Genomic DNA, 18,348 nt, shown 5'->3' on the forward strand with positions numbered 1-18,348 from the left:
CTGGGAGTCATAGTGAGCTGATGGTTCATAAATAGTGGTGTGGAATTGTAGGAATGAAGCCACATTGCAATCCATGGAGATATGCACTTGCTCACTGTTTATCTGGCCATTGCCATGGTTTGGGCCCTACAGCTGGAGCAGGTGTTAGAAAATTTAGAAAGACTGCAGCTTACTGAAGGATTGAGGCCAGCAGTCAAGGCCATCGGAGGATCATGATTGCATGTGCAGTGCTCTGGGTTGGGGGTTGAGGCCAAAGCTTTAGCTTGGGCTCAGCCGCTGGCTCACATGTCAGGTCACTTTGGCTGGTCACATTTCTCAGAGCTTTGGTTTCTGCCTCTGCCCTTACCTCTCAGGGCTGTCTTAGCAGTGGCACCAGCAACCGTCCTGCCTTACAAATCTTACAACTTTGGAGTCACTTTTGGGTTTGTCCTACTTTTCCCTTTTCTTTCTTTTTTTTTTTTTTTGGAGATGGAGTTTCGCTCTTGTTGCCCAGGCTGGAGTGCAGTGGTGCGATCTCGGCTCACCACAACCTCCGCTTCCGGGGTTCAAGTGATTCCCCTGCCTCAGCCTCGCGAGTAGCTGGGATTACAGGCATGCGCCACCACACCCGGCTAATTTTGTATTTTTAGTATAGATGGGGTTTCTCCATGTTGGTCAGCCTGGTCTCAGACTCAGACCTCAGGTGATCCACCCATCTCAGCCTCCCAAAGTGCTGGGATTATAGGCATGAGCCACCACCCCGGCCTCATTTTTGTTTTTTATGAAGTGCTATCCATTCTCCTATAGCAGCAGTGCTGTTCCTTTTCCTTCTGGAACTTCACATTTCATCCCAGGGCTCTGACCTGGTCTTGGCATGCTGCCAACTTCTTGTGACAATCTAGCTGCCCACTGGAGGCAGCTCTTGGAGGTAGAAGCCACATCTCTCCAGCCTTGGTCTCTAGCACATGGTAGTAGGAACAGACAGGAAATTAATTTATTGAGGGCTTGCTTTGTGCCAGTTTTGTGCTGGACACTTTACATATTCTCTTCCAAGTCTTCACAATGATGCCATGTGATTATTGTGTCTGATTTATGAGTGAGAAAACCCAGGCTGAGGATAGTTAAGGGACTTGTAGTCAAGTGACAGGCTGAGATTTGAAGTCAGGACCGCCTGGCCTCATTTCTGGTTTCTGCTGCACTGACCTGTGGTGGAAATATTTCTTGGTAATGTGCCCTCCCTCAGCTATTAAAATAGCTTTCCGGAAGCATCCGTTGGATGACCACTGTGGATACTTGTAGTTACTTCCAGTTGCCTCTTAGGTCAGCACCTTCCGGCCCAAGCTGAGGTCAGTGCTTCCTGCTGGAGGTTGGCTCCTGGCCTTATTTAACACCACTGTTTCCTGTCACTCCACAGCTTGGTCATCTATGCTGGCCAAGGAAATGGGCCAGTCTTCATTCTCTGCACTTGGCTGACTGGGGGCTTCCTGGGTCTTGGCTCACCCTGGAGCTCTTAACACCAGTTTCCAAGTGGGTTCCTAATGTTTGCTGAGTGAGTTATCAAGTGAAAGAAGAGTGTGGGTTCTTCCCCATCCCCACAAAGGGCCACCACTCACCTTCTCCAAAGCCAATTTCTCATCTGGAAAACCCAAGCCAAAGAAGTCCCTTGCAGCCTGGCGGAGGAGCTCTGCCCACTCGGTGCTCTCAACCTGGAGGCGGGGGTTTGTCCCACTTGGAGACCTTGACTTTGCTCACTGCATCTCCAACCCTGTCAGTATTGTACTGTTGCTGCCTTTACACAGGCATAAGCCGTGCTGAGCCCACAGGTGAGCCTTGGCACATTTTTGGCCTGGAATGTCATTTTCTCCCTGGAGAAGTAGACGGTCATCCTGTGGAACCCTGCTCAGATGTCTCATCAGTGAAGTTCTGTTCAATTGACATTGATTGAGCCCCGGGTTGGACATCTGAATCTGTCCCTCAGGGTCCCTCTCACCCTTTTCCACCCTGCCCTGTGCCCCAGGAGGCTGACCTGCACGGACTGCATCAGCAGGCTCCCATTCCTGCAGGGCTGGCCACACTCCTCAGTCACACGTCACAGCCCCTCAGACAGTGCTCCACACTCTTGGGGCCTTGGTGTCAGGGCACCGCAGCACCCACTCTACTGGTCCACACCTTTGTTAACAGTCCCTGTTAAACTGTCCTCAAATTATCCCAATTCAAGTGGCCTCCTGTTGCCTGCTTGGACGCTGACTGATGCAAACATTTACTGTGTGTGCCCAGATGGGCAAAATATGGATCTTGTCCTGGAGAAGCTCTCAGAAGGGAGACAGATCCATGAACAGTTTCTGCCTCCTGCACAGGTGACAAGAGCTCCTGTGCTGTGGCAACACTGACCCGGGAGGGTCAGAAAGGCTTCCTGAGAAGATGCCCAGAGCCTGGAAACGGGACAGTCAGAGTTAGTCAAGTGACAGGCTGAAGTGGGAATACCCTTTCATTCCAGCCAAAACCAGAGGTGTGATGCTGGGTGGGATGTGCCGGGACCTGCCAGCCACTTGAGGTACCTAGAGGGTTGCAGTGGGGCTGAGGCGGCTGACAGGCCAGGCCAGGGAAGGCTACATGGGTTGCACTAGGTGCTGGGACTTTAACCCCGTCACTGTCCTGCTTTAACTGGCCAGTGGCTGCCCATCCCAGATGGACATTTATTAAGATCGCCCAGCTGCTGTGCAAAGAACCCCTCTAAAAGGGATGGTGTGAGGGGCCAGGAAGGGAGCAGTAAGTTCAATTCAGTAAGTTCAAGAGACAGCCGGGCACGGTGGCTTATGCCTGTAATTCCAGCAGTTTGGGAGGCCAAGGCGGGTGGATCATCTGAGGTCAGGAGTTTGAGACCAGTCTGGCCAGCATGACGAAACCCTGTCTCTACCAAAAATACAAAAATTAGCTGGGCATGGTAGTATGCGCCTATAATCCCACCTACTCGGGAGGCTGAGGCAGGAGAATTGCTTAAACTGGGGAGGTGGAGGTTGCAGTAAGCTGAGATCGTGCCACTGCACTCCAGCCTGGGTGACAGAGCAAGACTTTGTCTCAAAAAAAAAAAAATAGGAAAAAAACAAAACAACATAATACTCTGGTAGGGCAAGGCAGGGATGGAGGACAGGAGTTTAGAAAGATTTGAGGGAAAATAGCTTTTTAGTAGGTTGAAATAGCTTGGCATGGAGAAAGGACCATGCTGGGAAACAGGGCAGGGAGTTCAGAAATTCAAGTTAGCACAACCAAATTATCTTGGGATAGGTTATTGAGAGGTGGGCTTTGTATTCAGAGGAGCTTCATAGTAAAGGAGAATGGGGTGGGGGGTTGGGGGTGAGCACAGGGCAAGCTGCAGGCTGTCCCTGTGGAGGGGAGCTGGGCCAGCTCAGCTGCTAACCAGTGGAGGCCTGGGCTGAGGTAGGGAAGGGAGATTCCTGCAGCAGCCATGGCACAGCTGGGGATCTGGTGAGACTGTGTGTGATCTGGGCTACAGGGCTTTCTCTCCTGCTGGCCTGTGCTGCCCCTCGCCCTGCCCTTGTGCTCAGGAGCTGCCCCTCCTCTGAGCCATGTCCAAGAAATAAAGCACATGCATGCCTCCCTCCACCTGCGGTCTTAAGCCTATTGGGCTGCTTAATTGGTCAACTTCCCCTGAGGTGGAATAGGCAGGATCTGGTGAAAGTTTGGAGGTGGATGGAGGTGAGGGTACCTTCCAGGGCTCTGACTTGGTGGAGTGGATGGGGCTCTTTATGGAGTTCTTAGGAGGGGAGAGAGGAGAAGGGAGGGAATTCTTTTCTGCTTGTTTAGTTGCAAGTGTTTTGTTGACAGTGGGATGCACCAAACAAGGTCAGGGGTGAGAACAGAGGGAGAGAGACTTGAGAGGCTTCAGAAATGCACAGTGCTTCTAATCATGAGGTCACCCAACAAGGGGCTGGGGAGAGAGGCACAGTAAGCCAGGGTGGAGCGCTGGAGAAGTCAGTGTTTAGGAGGCCAGTGGGCAGGATGAAGCTGGGTAGGGAGTCAAGAAGACAGTCAAGGAGATGGGAGGAGGACTGGGGAGGTGGAGTCCTAGAAGCCAGGGAGGTGATGTTCCAAGAGGAAGTGGTCAGCCTCAGTAGATGAAGTGAGGCCTTTGGAGGGAAAGGTGGAGTGGCCACAGGCCGTCACTGGTGGAGTGGTGGGGTCAGGCAGCCTGTGGTGAGGTGAGAAGGGGGAAGTGCAGGTGACTTCTGCAAGAAGCTTGACTGAGAAGGGAAGGAGAGAGATGGCCTGTAGCTGGAGGTCGACATAAGGATTTTAGGATGGGAGACACCTGAGCAACTCTTCTTGTAGACAGGTGGTTCTCCCCTTGTTTCGAGGAGGTCTTTGGTAAGAAGACGTTGGCATAGTAAGTTACTAAGAGACCTGTATCATCAGCAAGAAAAGGCCCACTAGTATGGTCTGCATTTTACCCTGAAGTTGAATGGGGATGCCCAGACCCAGGGAATTGGGACCAGGCTGCCTGATGGAGAGCCTAGGCTCTGCATGGAGACCCTTGGGGAGACCGAGTCTGGGGCTTTTCTGACTTGGGCAAAGGATGATTTGATGGGGAAAGTAAACAACTATTTGATGCCATCCCTGGACTCTATTTCTGACCATCTACTAGAGGCTTTGTACCCTTGAGATACCGTGGGTGCTGTCAGGGGCTTACAGCAGCAGTGATCACATTCACTAAACACTCCCTAGCCCAGTCCTAAGCATTTTATGTGCCCAGTGTAATCTTATCTTCCCAGTGGCCTCGTGAGGTAGGTTCTGTCGGCATCACTGGGTTTCGCCTTGTGCTACAGGCATGGGAACCAAAGCTCAGAGAGGTGGGATAACTTGTCTGAGGTCCCAGGCCTGGGAAATGGTGGCGCTGGGCTGCCTAACCTGGCTGCAGTGCTACTGCACCATAGTTGGTGGTGGTTCATGAGTGGAAGTTGGGGTGGGGGGCAGTGGTGACTGATGGAAGGAGACCCCAGCAGAGGAGGAAACAGGAGAACCTGAGCAAGCAAAACGGCACCCTCATTCCCTGAGCCTGCGGGGGGGACTGGGTGCTCAGAGAGGTAAGCTTGTATGTTAGTTGGAAGAGGGGTGTTATCTGCTGGGAGTGAGGGAAGGGTGGGAGCGGAAAGGTGGGGCCAGCTGTCAGAGGGAAGGTGAGGATGGAGAAAGGGTTATCAGCGTACTGAGGGTGCTACGCCCCATGATCTTCCCCAACAGAGAAGAGTTCTGTCCAGCATTATTTGGTGGCCAAGTCAGGGAGGAGAAAAGGTGGCTGCAGATATTTTGGGTCTGAGTCTGCAGGGCAGGGTAGGGGATGTGGCCCCTCTCAAAGGGTTTGCTGCCCAGGACAGGGTCAACTATGCCTTTCTCCACGATTTCTGGTCCTGAGCACAGCTCTTCATGGGTGCCCCATACAGGGCTCTACTCACTGAAGTGCCACCAACTCCAGGGATGTGTCATGTCTGACCTCGGTGGAGGGCAAGGAATGTGTCTTTTTGTATCTCCAGTACCTAGAACAATGCTGGCACCTGTCTTTTGTTATGTCTTCCTTGAGTTCAAGGACAGGATCGGTGCTTAACGCACAGTAGGTAATGGAATATTTGTTCCAGCAGCCTGGACACTCAAGGGAAGAAGCTGGGGCTGCTGCTGCCTCTCTGGAAACCTTACCTCCCCTTTGGTTTCTGCCTCTCCCAACCCAAGTGTACACACACACGCCAACACATACACACTCACAGACACAGGCTCACACTCAAACATGCATACTTATTCACACACATATATGAGCACACAACACATGCACACTTGCATGCACACACTATTTCAGTCAGAACTGCTCCTGCAGAGTCTCTCCAGCCCCAGGGCCTGTCCTGCAGCCTCCTAGTGGCACTGCTGTGGTGTGACCCGGAGAGCCTGGACAAGGACTCTACTCTCAGTGTATTCACTCCTAATTTGTCCGTGACAGATATAGGCTCAGAGCTCAAGGGGGTTGCAGACACTGGGTGAGCCTTTGTCCCTGCCCTTGAGAAGGTCCCAGTTGCCTAAAGCTCTTGGCCAGAACTAAAGGAAACCAAGGACACAGGTACATAGCAGTACCTACTGTGCATGCTAGATGCTTGGTGCAAGGGATTTTGTTTACTCCTTACAACAACTCTATGAAGCAGGTTTTACTTACCTCAGTTTGTAATGTGGAAACTGAGACTCGGTTGTTAATTCATTGCCCCAAATTGCACAGTAATGGATGGAGCCGGGATTTGGGCCTGAGTCTGACTCCAGAGGTCCTTTCTTTCCACACTAGGTGGAATACTTGTTGGCAGAACAAGGGGGAGAAGAGGCTTTATGTTGCCCGGCTTGTCCTTTTGAGCAGATAACATTGTATTACCCATAACATAAAGGTATGAAAGTTAATACAGGCCAGTACTTCTTAGCTTTTATGGGCCCTTCAAAAACCTGAAACTTGCTAAGGGTTGTGGACCCTCTCCCCAGATAGTGCATATATGCAGAGGCACACATAGGTTACTTTGGGTGTAATTTCAGGGATTTGAGGTCCCCCTGAAACCTCCAGTGGCTCCCAAGTTGAGAACCCCCATGAGGGGTGTTTGCTAACAGTGTGACAGATGAGAAGAGATGACTGTCCTTGCCCTGCACAGAGCACATACCACAGTGCCCAGAGAGGTCTGTACATACTCGTTTCAGCCTGTTTTTAATAGTGAGAATTGGAAACAATCTGAATAGCCATCAGTAGGGACCTGGATAAATAAGCAAGTCCATGTGTGCCATGGAGTAGCACACAACTGTTCCAAGAAAGGATGGTGTAGGTATAGATGTAGCTCTCCAAGACATTGTTGAATGGGAAATAGCCTGTTGAAGAGTGATACACACACTTTATTCTGTTTTTGTTTTTGACAGAATCTTACTCTGTCACCCAGGCTGGAGTGCAGTGGTGCAATCTCGGCACACTTCTGCTTCCACACCCCAGGTTCAAGGTGTCTCCACCTCCTGCATAGCTGGGATCACAGGCCACCATGCCCAGATAATTCTTGTATTTTTAGTAGAGATGAGTTTTTCAACATGTTGGCCAGGCTGGTCCCGAACTCCTGGTCTCAAGTGATTCACCTGCCTCATTCACCCAAAGTGCTGAGATTACAAGCGTGAACCACTGTGCCTGGCTCTCCGGGTCACACCACAGCAGTGCCACTAGGAGGCTGCAGGACAGGCCCTGGGGCTGGAGAGACTCTGCAGGAGAAGTTCTGACTGAAATAGTGTGTGCATGCAAGTGATTTTATTTATGTAAAATCACTCAACAACATTATTTCCTACAAATACAGAAAAATTTTGGGGGCTGGGTGCAGTGGCTCACACCTATAATCCCAGCACTTTGGGAGGCCGGGGTGGGTGGATCACTTGAGACCAGGAGTTCGAGACCAGCCTGGCCAACATGGTGAAACCCCATCTCTACTAAAAATACAAAAATTAGCTGGGCCTGGTGGCATGCACCTGTAATCCCAGCCACTTGGGAGGCTGAGCATGAAGATCACCTGAACCTGGGAGGCAGAGGCTGTGGTGAGCTGTGATGTCACACCACTGCATTCTCTGCACTCCAGCCTGGGCACCAGAGCAGGATACCCTGTCTCAAAAAAAAAAAAAAAAAAAAAAAAACACTAGAATGACTGATACCCAAGACAGTGGTAATAGTGGGAGTTCATTTGGGGAGGAGGGAGGGTAGAAGGTTCCTGGTCAAAGGTGACACAGCTCTATGTGCTTTTAATTTTTTTTAAATAAAGAGACTATATCCCTCTATTACTTGTGTACTTAAAACCACAAATAATTTTAAAATGCAATGCACACACAATGTGTATGGGGGAATGAGGGCAAGAGGAAGGGATTCTGAAGGAGGTGGTGTGGGGTAGAGCTTTTATATCAAGCCTGTACTCCAGTCCTGACCTTGACAATTACCTGACAATGACTTAGGGCAAGTCACCTTACTCTGAGTCTCGGTCTACTCATTTGATAAGTGGGTATGACAATGTCTACCTTCCAGGGCTCTTGTGTGGATATGGAGTAGGCCATAGAATTCTTGGCACATAGTAGGCACTCAGTGCATCATAGCCATTATTGTTATTTCAAATTTCAGCCAAAAATAACCATTTGAGCTCTTACTAGGTGACAGTTGGATTAAGGACGTTGGGACTGTATCTGGTTCAATCAGGGATGACTTCCTGAGGGAGGAGGAGCTTGAGCTACTTAAATATGTGTGGAAAGCGGGGCAGCATTGAGTTAGAGAGAGGGCTATGTGCAGAGGCCAGGGAGGGATTATGCCTGTGTGCCTATTATGAGTAATGATATTACTTATTTCCATATTATAGACAAAGAGGGCGAGTTCAAGTAACTTGCCCACAGACACATAGCTAGTAAGTGTAGAGTGTTCACATGGAAGGCATGGGTTGAGGAAGAGAAATGGGAAAATGCAGGAAACTGGGATACTTCTGTAGGGGGAGAAGGGAGAAAAAGAATGGGCTTTGTAATCAGAAAGACTCCTGAAGAGAGGGATGTGGGGGATTTAACTGGCCAGCCATTGCCCTTTACTTAAAGAAAAAAAAAAGTCCCAGGGGAGATGTAGGACCTTAAGGTTTTACCTTTGCAAGATGCTCTTGACAGAGGCCAGTGGCTCTCCATCTCCCCTGCGCCCAAGCAGAGAGGATTGGGGCCTCTCCCCACAGGAAGGGGTGCTAGGCTGAGTAGTCCTAGGAGGCTGGGGCATCTTTTCCCTAGGAACCCTCCAAGAACTGGGTGGGTTGAGAGCTGGCTGGCAGTACTGTGCCAAATGAAGTCGCTGCATGCCCCGTAACCTGGCAATTCCACTTCTTAGGTTTTCAGGCCGAGCCGTAACGGTTGCTGTCTAAGGATGGTCGTTAGACAGGGTTGCTGGGGTGTTGGAGAACTTGGGTGGGTAAATAAATGTGGAAGGTGCCCACCAGAAGCTAAATGTTCACCCAGCAACATGGATGAGGTTTAAAAATACAGTGCTGAGTGAAAACAATTAAGAAATATATATATAATTGTGTGTGTGTGTGTATAAAATGTACTAATTGTGAAACTAAAAAATACATACACTTGTTTTGCAAGGACACATACAAATGGTTGGCTATGGGTTAGGATGAGGAATGAGAATAAAAATGAGACAAATGCAGAGTATGGTGAAATCCAGTTCCTCTGCAGGTGGAAGGGGAGGCCAAGTGGTCAACCCACATTTCTGTGCACATTGCGCCATCTAGTGGGCAAAGGGGCTTTCAGCTGCCCCGGTCCTGGAGCTGGTGCAACTGTGGCACCATGACATCCTGGGCAGGTGCTGCCTCAGCTGGGCCCCTGGAGCAGAGGTGAGGGGTGAGCGCTGCCTGTCAAGTGGGGGCCAGGCACAGCCTGCTGTTAGGCCTGGCCATTGGGCTGGTAGCCATCTCTGTTGCAGCGGGGAGGAGGGTTCAGACAGGCCTGCCTGCCTCCAGGGGCTGTCTGATGTCAGGGCTGGCTCTTCACCGCCTGCTGTGGCAGGCAGGCAGGTGGTTCCAGAGGAGGGAGCAGCTGAGGCTCTGATGCCAAATTTTCACATGTAGCCCTCCCTCCTGGCAGGAAATGGAACATCTGGCAGGATCATTGTGAAAGCAAAGAGGAGAGAGGAGAGCGGGTAGAGACACTCAGAGTGTAGAGAGAGCAATGACTACCTTGAGGCGGAGCACAGAGGACAGACCCTGGCACCAGACTGCCAGGGTTCACATCCCTTGGGCAAGTCCCCCATGCATCAGTTTCCCCTCCTTGGAATATGATAGTACCTACCTTGTAGGAATGAAGTGAGTCAAAATAAAGCACTGAAAACAGGTTCCCTTTCCGGGTCTGGGCTGTGTAAGTGTTGTCCACTCTCAGTATCTGAGGTTCACCCAACTCCTGTAAAGCCAGCACCCTGCTGTCATCCTTCATGGGAGTCATGGGGCATGAACAGAATGCCCTGGGCTGACGGGGGTCACTGCAGCAGGGCCTGCGGCTGTAGGCTAGGAATGGACTCCAGCCAGTGACCCAGGCCAAACTTTGGGGAGGGAGGTGAGGTGAAGCAGGGTGGGGCCTGGGGCTGGGGACACTGCATTCTTTCTTTTTCTTTTTGAGGCGGAGTTTTGCTCTTGTCACCCAGGTTGGAGTGCAATGGCACCATCTCGGCTCACGGCAACCTCTGCCTCCCAGGTTCAAGTGATTATCCTGCCTCAGCCTCCTGAGTAGCTGGGATTACAGGCTCCTGACACCACGCCCAGCTAAGTTTTTGTATTTTTAGTAGAGGTGGGGTTTCACCATGTTGGTCAGGCTGGTCTCGAACTCCTGACCTCAGGTGATACACCAACCTCGGCCTCCCAAAGTACTGGGATTTTACAGGCATGAGCCACCATGCCCAACTGGACACCCCATTCTTGGGGTCTGTAAAAATGCTTTCTTGGCCAGGTGTGGTAGCTCATGCCTGTAATCCCAGCACTTTGGGAGGTGAAGGAGGGTGGGTCACCTGAGGTCAGGAGTTCGAGACCAGCCTGGCCAACATAGTAAAAACCTGTCTCTACTAAAAATCCAAAAATTAGCTGACTGTGGTGGCACACGCCTGTAGTCTCAGCTACTCGGGAGGCTGAGGCAGGAGAATTGTTTGGACCTGGGAGGCAGAGGTTACAATGAGCCGAGATCGTGCCATTGCGCTCCAGCCAGGGCAACAAGAGTGAAACTCTGTCTCAAAACAAAAAAAACAACCACCACCACCAAACCAAAAATGCTTTTTTATCTTCTGCTTAATCTGTTCCCAAATACCCCCCAACCAGGTCATGGAGGTTGTGTGTAATTAGGATACATGAGCCCCTGTCCAGCGGGGACCAGTCTTGGTTTCCTCTGGGGCTTGATGGGCCCTGTTCTGCCCCACCTCTCTTGGCAGCCTCTGGCCATTTATTTTAGCTGCCCCTCCCCACACACCAGCCTCTCGAGGCTCCTGCATCACAGTCATCTTTCTAAAGCACAGTACAGCTCAGCCTGTTGAAGAAACTGCCTTGGCTCCTCGTTGCCCAGAAATTCAATGTAGACATCCTTGGTAGGCATTCAGGGTCCCTCCTGGTGTGGCCCACCCTGCCTTCCATGCTCGTCTCCCGCCAGTTCTACTCTCAGCAACTCCATTGCCTCTCAGCTCCCACCAGGCCTCATGTTCCACATCCCTGACCTTGCTCAAGTTATTCTCCTTGCTTTGAGCGCTCTTCCTCTCCACTTTTCCACCTGGCAAAATCCTCCTCATTCTTAGGGACCCAGTTAGTTCCTCCATGAAGACTTCCCCGGCAAACTGCACCATCCCACCCCAGGCGCCTGTCATAAACCATTTGTCATTAATCACTTAACAGTTACCACATTTTGTCACAGCCAGCAAGTTCCTGTTCAGTGAGTAGAGGAAAGAAAACATGTGGACTTTGTCACCAGACTGTATGATGGAATCTCAGCTTGGCTACTCACCAGCTGTGCGACCCTGGGCAAGTTAACCTCTGAACTTCGGTTTTCTCATCTAGTAAATGGAGATAAAGCTCTTATTTAACCCGGATTCCTCACCAGGCCTGCAAAGCCTTGCCTGCCCTGCCTCCCTCCTGTCGCCTGTTGCTCTCCACGTCTTACCCACATCAACATCCCCACCCCTCCTTGAACATTCTCAGTCCTTTCTTGCCTCCCGGCCTTTGCACCTGCCCTTCTCTACCTGGAATATTTCCTTCTCATTCCATCCTCCACCTCATTTCCAATATCACCTCCTCAGAGAGGCCCTCTGCGACCACCTTCTCTAAATCCCCTGCTTCTGCTTCATCTTACTTTCTGTTTATTTTCTTCTAGGGCCTTATCCCAATCTGAAATTTCCCTACTTTCTGGCTTAGCTGTCAGCTCTGTGAGTATGGGGCTCTTTTCTCTGGGAATTCAGATGAACAGACTTGATACATGTTAGTCCTGGCCTCTCCTCTTCCCCCAAGCCACACCTGCTCATATGGGAGCCCCGTCAGGGGCAGGGCATCATGTCCTCCTCTTTTTTGCTTTCTTGACCCTGAGCAGTGTGCCTCGTCCATAGTGAGCCTTAGCCTGTATTTGCTGCCTGCCTGCCTGTGATTGTCTTCCCGACCTTTTCTAGCAGTCCTTGGTGATCTCCTGATGGTTTCTAACACATGCTGCAGGTTACATGTGAGGCTGAGCCTGATAGCTCCCAGAGCGGGAGTGCCCAGGGGTGGCCTCATGTTTCTGCCACTTACTTTGCTTTCCAGCCCAAGATAGGATTTTGAGTGGAGAGTTTGGGGTGTATTACTGGCTGTAGCATTAGGGACCTTGGCCATACCCTTTGCATTACCCTGCATGGTAGGACAATACCTAGAATGGTCTGGTCAAACCCAAAAGACTTAGAGAAGGCCAGGAGGACACAGTGATGCCTATAGGCCTCTCTCAATGGGGAGATTGCGCTGTGACTTGTTCAGGTGGAGTGGGGTCCATACGGTCTGATGAAGCTTCATTTAGTTTAGAAGAAAATTGCTCTCTGATCACAGACCATCCCTTCTTTCTTTCTTTTTTTTTTTTTGAGATGGAGTTTCGCTCTCATCGCCCAGGCTGGAGTGCAGTGGCATGATCTTGGCTCACCACAACCTCTGCCTCCTGGGTTCAAGCGATTCTCCTGCCTCAGCCTCCTGAGTAGCTGGGATTACAGGCATGCGCCACCATGGCCGGCTAATTTTTTAAATTTTAGTAGAGACGGGGTTTCTCCATGTTGGTCAGGCTGGTCTTGAACTCCTGATCTCAGGTGATCAGGAGTTCAAGATCACCTTGGCCTCCCAAAGTGCTAGGGTTATAGGTGTGAGCCACTGTGCCCGGCCTCCATCCCTTCTTAAGCTGACCAGAGGTCTGGTAATTGGGTGAGTGTGATGGCTCCATGTTACCTACCTCCTCTGGCACCAGATGTAGGGACCAGTCTGTTGGTATGCAGAGGCTGTGGTACCTAGCCTGGCATCAGTGATGCTGGGAAGAGGGAGTGCTGTTGCCTGTCTGCTACTGAGGGAATGACAGAGAGGGCTGGAGGGAGCGGCCTGGCAGGGATGGACCCGAGGGCCCATGCCCTCCTCGTGCTCACTGAGCAAATGAAGCAGGATACACTCCCTGCTGGGAGAAGGAGATTGGGATTAGGGGGCACAATGTTGTGCTCTCAGATTTGAAGATTTATCCGTAAAATTTCAAAAAGTCATTTTTGGAACTGGCATAAAGGTTGGTGGCATCTTATTTTGTCAAGTAAGGACACAGGATAGGTAAAAAATTAGTTTCCTACTATTGTATCCTTAAAAAATGAGTATTTTATTTTATTTTATATTTTGAGACGGAGTCTTGCTCTGTCGCCCAGGCTGGAGTGCAGTGGCGCAATCTCGGCTCACTGCAGGCTCCGCCCCCCGGGTTCATGCCATTCTTCTGCCTCAGCCTCCCAAGTAGCTGGGACTACAAGCGCCTGCCACCACATCCGGCTAATTTTTTGTAGTATTAGTAGAGACAGGGTTTCACCATGTTGGCCAGGATAGTCTTGATCTCTTGACCTCGTGATCCACCTGCCTCGGCCTCCCAAAGTGCTGGGATTACAGGCATAAGCCACCGCACCTGGCGTAAAAAATGAGTATTTTAATACCAAAAATTGAAAAAAAGAATAGTTCTTCCCTAGAAAGGTCAATCAGCATTCTTAAGCTGACATTTTGAGCTGTGGACAGAGGGGAACAAGGTCAGAAACCAGCTTCTGGAAATTGTTGGGTTAGGAGTTTGGAGAGCGTGTGTGTATGAAGGGAGATAGTGTTGAAGCAGGTTGCTGGCCTGGTGGTATGACTGGAGGGAAAGGGCCTGAATATTTCCTGGATTAGTCCAGAATATTTCCTGGATTAGTCCAGAAATTCTTTAGTCCCCTCTATCACTTAGCCTTCCTGTGGATTAACTTGTTTTCTCTTTGAAAGTGTAAACATCCGGCTGGGCGCAGTGGCTCATGCCTATAATCCCAGCACTTTTGGGAGGCCGAGGTAGGCGAATCACCCGAGGTCAGGAGTTCGAGACCAGCCTGACCAACATGGCAAAACTCCGTCTCTACTAAAAATACAAAAATTAGCCAGGCATGGTGGGACACACCTGTAATCCCAGCTACTCAGGAGGCCAAGACAGGAGAATCGCTTGAACCTGGGAGGTGGAGTTTGCAGTGAGCTGAGACCACGCCACTGCACTCCAGCCTGGGGGACAGAGTAAGACTCCGCCTCCAAAAAAAAAAAAAAAAAGAAAGAAAGTGTAAACATCCTATGGGCAGGGCCCATCAGAGAACCTCGACAAGTACTACTGCCCTGTGCACAGCCTCCCGGGAGAGTGACTGTATAGGTGAAATCTGGCTGGGATAAATGTCAAGGGCATGTGTGGGGAAAGGAGAGGGAGGAAGGAAACAAACCCTTGCTGGTCCTTACTGTGTTCCTGCAATATGCTTAAGGCTTTTTCATGAGTTAACGAAGAGCTGCTGCTTATCTCCACTTTACAGATGAGAAAACTGAGGCCCAGAAAGACTCAGTGATTTGCCCAAGGTCACACAGCCAGTGGTGGAACCAGCATTTAGTATGTTGAAAATGCTGTGCAGGCTGGGCACGGCGACTTACACCTGTAATCCCAGCACTTTGGGAGGCTGAGGCGGGTGGATTGCTTGAGCCCAGGAGTTCAAAACCAGCCTGGGCAATATGGGGAGACCCCGTGTCTACAAAAAAATACAAAAATGAGTTGTTGTGATGGTGTGCCCATGTAGTTAGCTACTTGGGAGGCTAAGGTGGGAGGATTGGTTGAGCCTAGGAGGTTGAGGCTGTGGTGAGCGGAGATCATGCCACTGCATTTCCAGCCTGGGTGACAGAGTGAGACCCTATCTTGAAAAAAAAAAAAAAAGAAAAGGAAAAAAAGAAAATGCTGGTTGACTGCCACCACTCCCCAGTTCCACGCTGCTCCTAAGTCCCTGCCTCCCAGCCCCTGGCAGCCAGCAATCTGCATTCTGTCTCTAAATATCTCCCCATTCTGTACATTTCCGATAAATGGGATTGTACACTATATGGCCTTTTGTGTCTGGCCTCTTTTACTCAGCATCATGTTTTCAAGGTTCATCCATGTTGTAGCATGCATCGGTATTTTATTTCTTTTTATGACTGAATAATATTCCATTGTATGGATGTAGCACATTTTGTGTATCCATTCATCAGTGGTGGACATTGGAGTTGTTTCCACCGTTGGGGTTGTGAATAGCGCTGCTGTGAACATTCTTGTGCAAGCTTTTGTCTGAACAAGTGTATTTAATTTTTTTTAGTCTATACTAAGAGTGGAATTTCAGGGTCCTGTGGTGCTTCTGTGTTTAGCTTATGGTGGAACTGCCGAACTTCCACGGCAGCCGTACCATTTTACGTTCCCACTAGCAACGTGTGAGGGATCTCATTTCTTCACATCTTCACCAACACTTATGTTTCATTAAAGATTTCTTATTATAACCTCCCTAGTGGGTGTGAAATGGTAGCTCCTTGTGGTTTTTATTTGCATTTCTTAATGACATCAATCATCTTTGCCCTTCACTCTTTGGGGGGCCGCAGGTAGGCCTCTCCATGCCATGCCTCCATGCCTCAGAGTCATCTGTCCAGGGGTGGTATGAGGGTTAAATGAGAAAATCATGTGAAGAACTCAGCATCTATGCCAGGCACATAGTAGGGGCCCTTAAGACCAACTCAGGCAGTCCCAGGCCTGCCACTGTCAGCTGGTAGGGAGGCTGGCCACTCAATGGACCCTCACGGCTCTGACCAACGTGTAAGTTAGAGCTGCTCCCACGGCCTGGCAGTCCCCCCGTCTGCTCTGCCTCCGCTGTCCTGGACTTTCTGGGGAACTGTGACCCTTCAGAGGCTGGGATGACATTTATGGAAGGTGGCAGGTCCCCTCCACCCCTTTTCCATTTTCATGGACCCTCCTGGCCCCTGGGTGCCTTCCCTTCTGGGTCGTCTCTCGGCACTGCCCTCTGCTTCTGGAGCATAATGGTAAGTGCCTGGAAGTCTATCCCCTTCATGATGGACCTTAGCCAATGACTGGGGTGCAGGGGAGTGAAGTCCCAGCTCCCTTGCCTGGAGCGAGGACAACCCTGAGGTATAACTTACACTCCCAAGTTCCCCTGCGAGATCAGGCTGAAGTCACCCTCTGAAGAATTTTGCCTGAATCTGCACCCTTCTTGGCCTCTTACTTTCTTGTCTTGCTCTCCCAAGTCCCTCTCCAGTTTCCCTGGGAGCACTCCCAAATCATTTAGCTATGAATCCTCATCTCAGGATCTGCTTCTGGGGAACCTGATCTAAGACATGGAGCACCTACTGTGTGCCAAGCCCCATGGCAAATGCTTAAATAGACAAAGATAAATAAGATGCAGTTCCTTCCCCCAAAGGAGCGCATGATTTGGTTGGGCTGGTCCTGATCGCAGTAGTAATGCTAATAGCCCATGTTGTGCACCTTCTATGTGCCAGACCCTATGCTGAATGCTTTACATAGATTAGTTCATTTAAACTTTCTAGCTCTTCTAGTTCTAGGCGCTTCGGCAGCCACGGCTTAAGATGCAGACATGGCAAAGTCCAAGAACCACAACACACAACCAGTCCCCAAAGTGGCACAGAAATGGCATCAGGAAACCCTGATCACAAAGATACAAATGTCTTAACGTGGTGGACCCCAAGTTCCTGAGGAGCATGCACCTTGCCGAGAAGCACAACAAGAAGAGCCTAAAGAAGATGCAGGCCAACGATGCCAAGGCCATGAGGGCACGTGCTTAGGCTATCAAGGTCCTCATAAAGCCCAAGATCCCAAAGGGTATCAGCTGCAAGCTCGACTGACTTGCCTACATTGCCCACCCCAAGCTTGGGAAGCGTATTCATGCCTGCATTACCAAAGGGCTCAGGCTGTGCCGGTCAAAGGCCAAGGACCAAACTAAGGCCCAGGCTGCAGCTCCAGCTTCAGTTCCAGCTCAGGCTCCCAAAGCTGCCCAGGCCCCTACGAAGGTTTCAGAGTAAAGATCTCTGTCTGCCAACATGAGGACGAAAGGACTAGTATGAACCCCCTGGGCTGCCGTCTGCATGGGGCTGGTGTTTTCTGCTATTTGTACAAATAAACCTGAAGCTGAAAAAAAAAACACACACAAAAAACCTTCTAACAATTTTGCGAGGAGATGCTATTATCATCCCCACTTTGCGGATGGGAAAACTGAGGCCCAGAGAGGTGAACTAATCTGTGATCCAGGGTTTTACAACTTGGAAGTGGCAGCACCCACCCTGAGACCTGTGCTCCTAACCACTCCTCTTTCAGCATGTTTCAGCTGGGAGGGATGCCCCAGCTGCTTGCATTCAGTAGAGGAAAGATTCTCCAGGGCCTTGCTGTGACTGGTTGTAAGGGCATTTCATGACTACTTTGTTGCTGATCTTAGATAACTTTCTTTTTTTTTTGAGACAGGGTCTCGCTCTGTTGCCTAGGCTGGCGTAGCTGGAGTACAGTGGCACAATCTCGGTTCACTGCAACCTCTGCCTCCCTGGCTCAAGCAATCCTCCCACCTCAGCCTCCCAAGTAGCTGGGACCACAGGTGTGCCACCATGCCCTGCTAATTTTTTGTATATATATTTTTGAGCCACTACACCTGGCCTAGATCTTGGTTAACTTTTTATGAGTGACTTAAATTAAGAAGGAGGCTGGGCACGTTGGCTCATGCCTGTAATCCCAGCACTTTGGGAGGCAGAGGTGAGTGGATTGCTTGAGGCAAGGAGTTTGAGATTAGCCTGAGCAACATGGAGAAACCCCATCTCTACAAAAAATACAAAAATTAGCCAGGTGCCGTGGGGTGCACCTGTAGTCCCAGCTACTCAGAAGGCTGAGGCAGGAGAACCACTTGAGCTCAGGAGTTGGAGGTTGCAGTGAGCTGAGATTGTGGCATTGCACTCCACCTGGGTGATGGGAGTGAAACCCTATCTCAACAACAACAACAACAACAAAGAAGAAAAAATAATGAGTTAAAAACCCATCCCTCTGATAGTGTTATTACCACTTACCTTCTGCTCTGCTTTCCCGAGTAGGAGACAAGGTAGGAGTGCTGTCCGGGTGCCAGCACTGCCACCCCTGGGTGAAGCTCCCACCCCAGGTGTTGTGGTATAAACAGGGTATCAGCTGTTACACCCCAGGGGGAATCAGAAGCACTGGCTCAGGAAAAGCCAGGCAATGCTGTCTGAGAGTGCACTGGGGTGGGTAAGA

General features: G+C 50.4%; 1 pseudogene; it reads left to right on the forward strand.

The window, feature by feature from the left end:
• Positions 1–16,678: 16,678 nt before the first annotated feature.
• LOC108533527 (60S ribosomal protein L29 pseudogene) lies at positions 16,679–17,123 on the forward strand (annotated as a pseudogene).
• Positions 17,124–18,348: the final 1,225 nt, after the last annotated feature.

The sequence above is a fragment of the Rhinopithecus bieti genome, unplaced genomic scaffold (assembly GCF_001698545.2).
Source record: "Rhinopithecus bieti isolate Rb0 unplaced genomic scaffold, ASM169854v2 scaffold_9981, whole genome shotgun sequence".
NCBI lineage: Eukaryota > Metazoa > Chordata > Mammalia > Primates > Cercopithecidae > Rhinopithecus > Rhinopithecus bieti.